Source organism: Rousettus aegyptiacus, unplaced genomic scaffold (genome assembly GCF_014176215.1).
Source record: "Rousettus aegyptiacus isolate mRouAeg1 unplaced genomic scaffold, mRouAeg1.p scaffold_m13_p_5, whole genome shotgun sequence".
NCBI classification, from domain to species: domain Eukaryota; kingdom Metazoa; phylum Chordata; class Mammalia; order Chiroptera; family Pteropodidae; genus Rousettus; species Rousettus aegyptiacus.
Genome location: NW_023416308.1, coordinates 28,478,323 through 28,488,030, shown reverse-complemented (window position 1 = coordinate 28,488,030; position 9,708 = coordinate 28,478,323). Strand labels below are relative to the sequence as shown.

Below are 9,708 nucleotides of genomic sequence, written 5' to 3'. Positions count from 1 at the left end.
AGCAGGAATTCAAGTCCTGGAAATTAAGAAGTAAAAGGTCCAAAGGGACAGCTACCACTGAGAAAAAGAGCAACTGATCCTCTGTTTTTCAAAACAAACAAACAATAGAAACTCTCCCAAATTCACATCTATTGAATTTATAATTCATCCCTCTCATATTTCCAGATCTTGTTGCTTTAGCTGGACTATTTCTGTTGGCTTAAGCAGAAAAGATTTATCTTCAGTTTGATTTCTGAGTATGTCTCTGACTCATCTTTGCATCTCTCTCATCCAGCCAGGAAAGGTTTCCCACTTTTAAGAGTTCATGTCATTATATTAGGCCCATGTGTATAATCCAGGATAATCTCCCCACCTCAAAATCCATACACTAAATTTGCAAAGTTCCTTTTGCAACATAAGGTAACAAATTCACAAATTCTAAGGATTAGAGCATGAACATCTCTGGAGACCATTATTCTGCATACTGTAAAATCCTCAAATTCACTTATGAATTGGAGTCTACACAACCTTCTCCCAGTTTGCACTGCTGTTCTCAGATAAGACTAATGAAATTTCCAGTGTGTACCTGTTGGTGATTTGGGGTTCTCCTCTTCTCAAGATCATCACATGACCCTTTGCTGATGATTCTCTGCTTACTCCCACACAAATGATGATACCATCTGGGTCTTGTACTTAGAGATGGCTTATCCTTACCTGTTTGTGTTTTGTGGGTTGTTGGATGATGTATGCTTAATTCTGAAGTAGGTATTGTCCATGAGTTTTTAATTCATATTCCATACTTTGTCTATTTTGGGGGCATATTAGAAGATATTCAAACTATGGTGCCACCATTGCCACCTTCTTCATATCATCTGCCTCTCTTCCTTTTCTTTTCATTTTTACTCAAGTATCATTGATAAATAAAATTGTAAGATATTTAAAGTGTAAATAATGGTTATTTGATATATGTATATATTGTGAAAGGATTCCCACCATCTATTTAACACATTTAATCCATCACCTCACATATTTATCTTTTTTATAATAACATTTAAATTCTACTCTTGAAAAAATTTTCAATTACATAATAGAAAATTATCAACTATAATCAACATGTTTTATACTTTGCCTTGCATTTATAAAGGTGATACCAGTGATAGTGAATATCTATTTAGAACTTGCTATATGCCAGGCATTGAAGACAAAAACATATTAAAAAGCATAAATTCAAGAGAGGCAAAGTTGTCTCTACTTGCATATGACATGATATATACAGAAAAGTATATCATTTTTATCAAATGAATATATTAAATATAATGCATATTAACAGTCTTTGTAAACCTCAATTATTAAGGGATCAGATGATACAATGTATAATATTCAAATTACTGGAATGCATAAAGAAATTTGCAACTTTATTATATGAATTTCTGCTAAAGATATAACAAACAAATGTTTCAAACGTTATTGTTGATATTGTTTCTGAAATATATAAACTATCCCGTTCAAAAAGAAGATGTAGCATGGAATGGGTGGGGTACACTGTGAGAGAGGTGGGGGGGGGGGGGAATCCAGAGTATAAAAGAAAGCACCAAGGGCATAAAAATATCATAATAAAAGCTTGCCTATCTAAACAATGGTAGTGTTCTAGGCTAAATAAAATACTTACTTGGTTGCCTTGGGAAAGAGTTTTTCTTTTATTCATTTAAGGAAGGAAAGCAATTAAGCACAAAAAAATCTTTATACTAAAAGTTATGCTATTAAAACATTTACCCTATGTCATCTATTTGAATCAGACATTTCCTTATACCATGTGATCCCCCTCCCCCCTCCCCCCAAAAAAGAGTACAAAAAGTAATTGTAGGTTTATGCTTCTTGGAAGATAGAGTAGGTTCATTTTTCCCTATTCCCACTGATAAGTACAACTAAAACCCATGAATGTCATATATAAAACAATCACAAGAGGGCTCTTAAAGTTGGACAGAAGGCAAATCAGTAGGGACCTTGGGACCAGAGAAATGGGTTCCTCATTATTTTGTTTTGTCTCATATATCCCAGATTTGGAGCTGAAGAAGCCAGCAACTTGAAAATGTCAGTAGGTATGAATCAAGAAAAAAAAAGCCCAAAAAAAGCCTCTCTCTCTGGCCAAAGGACCAAGAAAGTGATGGGGTTGGATGGTAGCCTAGAAAAGCAGAAAACCTTGAGACAAGAACTATACTGCAATAAGAGCCCACACACAAAAAACATTGGCACATTCATGCCAGCAAAGTAGAGTGGGGAGCCAGATGTTCACTCTTGCAACTCTGTAATGAGACACTCCAATACCCTTGCAAGGGTGGTATCAGAAAAGGCTAAGTAGAGAGCCAAGATATTCATCTCCGCTAACCAGCTGGAAACAAGCTCCTTTATCATGAGATCATTGAGACTACATAAGGAGTTTGAACATCCACTGTCACCTGTAAGCAACAGGGTACTGCTACTTTCTCTCCATTGGGGTATTGTCAAAAGAGGCCTCATAGAAAGTCAGGATTTTCACCATCACCTAAATGGTAATGAGGTCTCCCTACCATGTTGTCAGTGGAGACCATGTTGGAAAATGAAACTTCCATTCCTGTCCAGAAGTAATGAGAAGTACCCCTCCTCTCAGATGTCAACTGTCAATTGGAGATTGAATAAAGAACCTGGAGATTATTTCTACCTAGTAATAACAAGGTTATACCCCACCCCCTTCCTCTACAAGAGCCATCTAAAACAGATGGTTTACATGAGATCCAGAATGTCAGAATATAATATGAAAATGTCTAATTTTCCATTGAAAATTATTTGTCACACCAAAAACCAGGAAAATCTCAAACTTTAGTAGATGCCAATATTGAGATTATAGAGATGTTAGAATTATCTGACAAAGATTATAAAATAGTCATGATAAAAATGCTTTAACTACTGATTGTCAACCAGGAAGAATCAATTGTCAATTATTTCTTCAAAAGTAATTATTCAACTTCAAATTAACAACTGCTATATAACTGTTATTTTTTTTTTAATCTTCATATTTAAACATCCAGCCTATCTACTAGCCTAGAAACTAAATTCTGCAGGTGGATATGAGAAATATTAACTCTATTCCCTTAAAAATTTTTTAAGTATATTCAAATCTATATCATTTGTGTAACTAATATGTATAGTATAATAGAAGTCTGCCACTAAATTTGTTGTATTGACATTAAATCCCAGGGTACAAAAGTACTATTAAAGTTTATGAAGAAAATATAATATAGCAAAAGATTTTTAATGCTTCAGTAAGAAATAACAAATATGCTTTAAATAAATTAAAAAATGGCCTCTGCAAAGACATAGAAATTTTCATTAAAGAAATAGAAGATATAATTAAGAACTAAATGAAAATTTTAGAACCAAAAAATATAACTAACTAAAAAGTTCAACAGCAGAATAGAGAGAACAGAGAAGTGAATCAGTGAACTGAAAGATGCAACCATAGGAACTACCCAATTGAACAAGAGAGAAAAAGTGGGCTTTGGATTTATCCTGTTTGGTTATCATTCCACAAACCTATGGAATGATAACCAAAAATCTAACATTCATCTCATCAGAGTCCTGAAAGGAGAGGAGAAAGAGAATAAGACCAGAAAAGTACTCAAGAAAATAATGACTAAAAATGTCCCAAATTTGGAAAAACTTAAGCCTGTAGATAGAATGCAAAAAAAAAATGGCAGACTTAAGCCCCAGTATACCAATAATAGCTTTAAATATAAATGATCTAAAAACACCAACTTAAAGGCAGACTGGCAGATGGATTAGAAAACATGGTCCAACTATTTCTATAAGAAATTCATTTCAAATACCATATAAGAAAGATAAAAGAAAAAGAATGGAAAAAGATACATTATATAAATATTAATCGAAGGAAGGCAGAAGTGACTATACTGATATTAGGTAAAGTAAACTTACCAGAGACAAAGAGGGGAATTATAAAATGATTAAAAAGGTAAATCTGCCAAGAAGACATAGCAATCCTATCCATAAACCACAGAGCGGGGAAAAAAAAGTTAAGCAAAAACTGATAGAAACAAAAGAAGAAAGTACAAATCCATAAGTTTAGCTAGAGTTTCACAATTGATACCTGCCTCACAATTAATAGAACAACTAGACAATTAGCAAGGATATATAAAAACACAATACCACTATTAACCAAGAGAATTGAATTAATATTGCCAGAACATGCCACCCAACAACAGCAGAACACATATTATTCAAAGTTCCCAGAGGACATATACCAAGATATACTATATACCATATCCTGGGCCATAAAGCAAACCTCAAAAAAGTGTAAAAGAAGTGAAATCATACAGTGTATGCTCTAACTACAATGGAATAAAACTAGAAGTCAATTACAGAAAGATAACAAGAAAGTCTCCAAACAATTGAAAATTAAACAATCCATTTCTAAATAACCTATAGGTCAAAGAGAAATTTGTGAAAAAATTTTAAAAGTACATTAAATTTAATGAAAGTGCACTTACAAAATATCAAAATAATGAGACAGAGATAAGCAGTACTGAGAGAAAACTTTATAGCACTAAATGCATACATAAGAAAAGAGAAAAATCTCAGATTAATAATCAAAATTCTCACCTCAAGAACTTAGAAAAAGAAGAGAAAAAATTTGAAGGCAAGAAGAAAGGAAATAATTAAGTGCAAAAATCAATGAAATTGAAAAAATATATGGAGAAAATCAGTAAAACAAAAAGGTGGTTCTTTTAACAGATCGATAAAGATTAATAAAATTGGAAAACCTCTAGTAAGAATAACAAAGAAAAAGGAGAAAAGACACAGATTACCAATATCAGGAATGCTATCAAACTCTGCAGAAATAAAAGATTAATAAGCAGATACTATAAAATAATTCTATAGATATAAACTTAATAACTTAGATGAAATGGACCAATTCCATAAAAATTGGAAACTACCATAACTCATCTGATATGGAAAAGGTAATTTGAATACCCCTATAACTATTAAGAAAATTAAATTTCTAATAAAAATATTCCCCCCAAAAGAAGTCTTCAGGCCCCGGTGGTTTCATTGGAGAATTGTTCTAAACATTCAAAGAAAAACTAACACCAATTCTAAACAATTTTTTCTATAAAATTGAAGAAGGGGAAACACTTTCCAATTTAGTTATTTAGTGTTACCCTAATACCAAAACCATACAGAAACAGTACAAAAAAAGAAAACTAAAGACTAATATTCTTCATAAATACAGACACAAAAATCCTTAACAAAATATTTTCAAACAGAACTCAGAAATATATATTTTAAAAATATACACCATGATCAAGTGGGGTTTATCCCAGAGATGCTAAGTTGGTTCATTATTCAGAAATCAAACAATAGTATTCACCACATTGACAAGCTAAAAAAAAAATCACATGATATTATGCAGGAAAGTACTCAATCATTCATGATAAAATCATTTGGAAAAATACAAGTAGTGCAGAACTTCCTTATCCTGACAAAGAGTATCTATAAAAACCCCACGAGTAATATTATATATAATGATGAAAGACTGAATGGTTTCCATTTAAGATTGAGAATAAGACATGCTCTTATCACTGCTATTCAACATAGCACTGCATGTTCTGGCCAGTGCAATAATGCAAAATAAGATAAAATAATAAAATAAAATAAAATAAATGATAGATAGATGATAGATAATAGATAGATAGATACACACAGAGAGAACAGAAAAGAAGAAATAAAACTGTCACTATTTACAGATGATACTATTCTCTACATAGAAAATTCCAAAGAGATTACAAAAACTTCTAGAAGTATTAAGTGTGTTCAGCAAAATTACAGGATACAAAATAAACATATAAAAATAGATTGTATTAAAAAATAAACTGTATTTGTATATACTAACAATGACTACATGGACACCAAAATAAAAACTACAATGACATTTACAATCACTCAAAAAATGAAGTATTTAAGTGTAAATCTAAAAATAAAACATGTATAGGATTTGTATGCTGAAACTATACAATGCTAAAGAAAGAAATCAAAGAAATCTAAATAAGTAGAGATACATACCACGTTTGTGGATTAGAAGTCTAAATATAGTAAAGATGTATATTCTTCTCCAAATTGATACAAAGATTTAACACAATTTCTACCAAAATTCTAAAAACTCTCTTTGTAGATATAGGCAATATTATCCTAAAAAATCTATGGAAAGGCAAAGGAACTAGAATAGCATAAACAATTTTGAAAAAGAAAGTAGAAAGAAGTAGTCTACTCATTTTCAAGACTTACTGTGTAACTACTGTGTAGCTCAAGACTATGTGTTATTGGCAGAGAGAAAGACCCATAAATCAATGGAATAAAGAACCCAGAAATAAACACACACAAATATGCCCAACTAATTTTTTTCAAAGGTGCAAAAGCAATTCAATATAAGCAACAAATGGTGCTAGAGAAATTGAACATTCATATATATAAAAAAAAGTCTAACATGTTATTTGAACACCTCAAAATGGTTAATGAATTTAAATATAAAGTGTAAAAGTATGAAACTTTTAGAAACAAATATAGGATCAAGTACTAGACAGAGTTAGACTCAAGAACGAAAGCATGACTCATAAAAGAAGAAATAGATAGCTAGGGCTTTATCAAATTTAAAAACTTTTGCCCCACAAAAGTCCTATTAAGATGAAAAGACAAGCTACAGTGTGAGAAAATATTTGCAAAATGCATAACTCACAAAGGATTAATTTTAAACTCACAATAGTAAAAAAAAAAAAAAGCAAACAATCCAATTAGAATCTAGGCAAGAAGCATTTCAACAAAGAAGATATACAGATGGCAAATAAGCACATGAAAAAGACGTTCAACTTAATCAGCCTTTAGGGAAAAGCAAATTAAAGTCACAATAAGATACTGCCATATACCTATAATAATGACTAAAATGAAAAACAGTCACAACATCAAATACTGGCAAGGATGCAGGAAAACTGTATTACTCATACATTGCTGCCGAGAATGTAAATGATATAGTCACTCTAAAGAAATAGTGTAAAAAACAGTTTCTTAAAAAAAAAAAACTAAACATGCTGCTCACTTCAGCAGCACATATACTAAAATTGAAATGATACCGAGAAGATTAGCATGACCCTTTGCAAGGTTGACATGCAAATTTGTGAAGTGATTATATATATATATATAATGTTTTATATAAACCTCATGATAAACATAAAGCAAAAATCTATAGTAGACACACAAGATATAAAGAGAAGAGAATCAAAGCATGCATACTATCATGAAAAATCATCAATTCACAGAGAAAAAAAATGGCAAAAGAGGAAGAAAGGAATGAGGGAACTAAAACCAGTCAGAAAACAGTTAATAAAATGGCATTAGTAAGTCCTTACCTATCAATAATTGCTTTAAATGTAAATGTGTGAAATTCTCCAACTGAAAGGCATAGAATAGCTGAATGGATTAAAAAAACAAGACCCAACTATATGCTACCTACAAGAGATTCATTTCAGCTTTAAGGAAAAACATAGGCAAAATGTGAATGTAAAAAGGTATCTATACAAATGGTAACCAAAAGAGATCAGAGGTAGCTATACTTATAACAATCTAAAAGAGGGTAATTCATCAAAAAAATGTAATAGTTGTAAACATCTATGCACTCAACATTGGAGTACATAAACATATTAAGCAAATATTAACAGAGCTGAAGAGAGAAATAGACAACATACAATAATAGCAAGGGACTGGATTCCACTTTCAACAATGGATAGATCATATAGACAGAAAATTAACAACGAAACACTGGTCTTGAACTATATTTTAGAGCAAATGGACCTATCAGAGATAAACAGAAAATTTCACCCAAGAGCAGAATACATAACCTTCTCAAGCAAACATGGAATATTATCCAGAATAAATCATGTTAGGTCACAAAACAAGTCTTAGCAAATATAAAAAGATTAAAATTACACCAAGTATCTTTTCTGACCACAGTGGTTTGAAACTAGAAATCAACAGGAAAACTGGTAAATTCACAAACATGTGGAATTTAAACAACATACTTCTGAACAACAAATGGGCAAAAAAATCAAAAGGGAAATCAAAAAAATCTTCAAACAAATGAAAATGAAAACATAACATGTCAAAACATATGGGATGCACCAAAAGTAGCTCTAAGAGGGAAGTTTTTAGAGATAAACACCTACATTAAGAAAAAAAAGATCATGAACAAATTTATTCTGAACCTCAAGGAATTTGAAAAAGTAGAACAAACTAAGCCCAAAGTTAGCAGAAGGAAGGAAATAACCAAGTTCAGAGGAGATAAATGAAATTAACCCAGAAAAACAAAATAAACAAAACTATGAGCTGGGTTTTTGAGAGGTAAACAAAATTGGCCTTTAGCTAGACTAATTAAGAAAAAAAGAGAATACTCAAACAAATAGAATCAGAAATGAAAGAGGAGACATTGTAAATGACACCACACAAATACAAAAGATCATAAGGGACTACTATAAAAAATTATATGCCAACAAATTAGGTAACCTAGAGGAAATGGATAATAAATTTCTAGAAACATACCACCTACCAAGACTGAATCATGAAGAAATAGAAAATATGAAATAATGAATAAGGAGATTGAAATAGTAATTAAAAAAAAAAACCTCTCAACAACAACAACAAAAAACCCAGAACCTGATTGTTTCACAGGCGAGTTCTACTAAACATTTAAAGAACTAACACCAACCCTTCTCAACCTCTTCCAAAAAAATTGAAGAGGAGTGAATGCTCCTTAAATTATTTTATAAGGTCATGATTACCCTCATGTCAATTCCAGAAGAGGATACTACTAGAAAAGACAACTACAGATCAATGTACCTGATGAATATGAATGCAAAAATTCTCAATAAATACTAGTACATTAAATTCAACAGTATATTAGAGAGATCATATGCCATGGTCAAGTGAAACGCAAGGATGGATCAACATATGAAAATTAATAAATATAATATACCACACTAATAGAATAAATGAAAAAATTATATAATTTCGATAGATGTAATAAAAGCATTTAACAAAACTCAACACTCTTTCATGATAAAAATTCTCAATAAATAGAGTATAGAAGGAACGTGCTTCAACATAATACAACACATGTAGTATAACAAACCAACATCTAACATTATACTCTACGGTAAATTCAGACTTTTATAACAACATTCATACACCTTGAGGAATAGACTTGTAAAGCCAAATCATTGTTTTTAAGTCTTTAAGCTCTGTGTTAGGTACTGAGTTAGGTACTGGGCATCCACAGGTGTATTCCCCGCCCTCAAGGAACTCACACACTGGTGGGAGTGACGGGCATTGATCCTTGTACATATGCTCATCCTACAGGAATGTGAAGAGAGCTCAATCAGGTGAGATCCTTGAAAGTTCATTTTGTCTGAACAAGTCTCAAGACAGCCTAACAAACTTTGCACAAGGCCCTTCTTGCAGGTGGAGGTGGGGGCATTAATGGACTTTTTCTTTCAACATATCACACAAAAACATATCAGTCAAGTTAAAAAACAAAAACAAAATTTGCGAATTAGTTTTACTTTTAGTGTCAGGCTTGAAGTGTTCCTCAGAACATTTCCTGAATCCAGATCATTTTGCATCCCCTTTGTCTTC

At 31.6% G+C, this 9,708-nt stretch overlaps 1 non-coding gene across 1 annotated transcript; it reads left to right on the top strand.

Moving 5' to 3' along the window:
* Window positions 1-7,112: 7,112 nt before the first annotated feature.
* Window positions 7,113-7,219, top strand: LOC118603275. The gene has a single exon (XR_004951156.1). It is a non-coding gene; the product is annotated as a U6 spliceosomal RNA (small nuclear RNA).
* The last annotated feature ends 2,489 nt before the right edge of the window (window positions 7,220-9,708 follow it).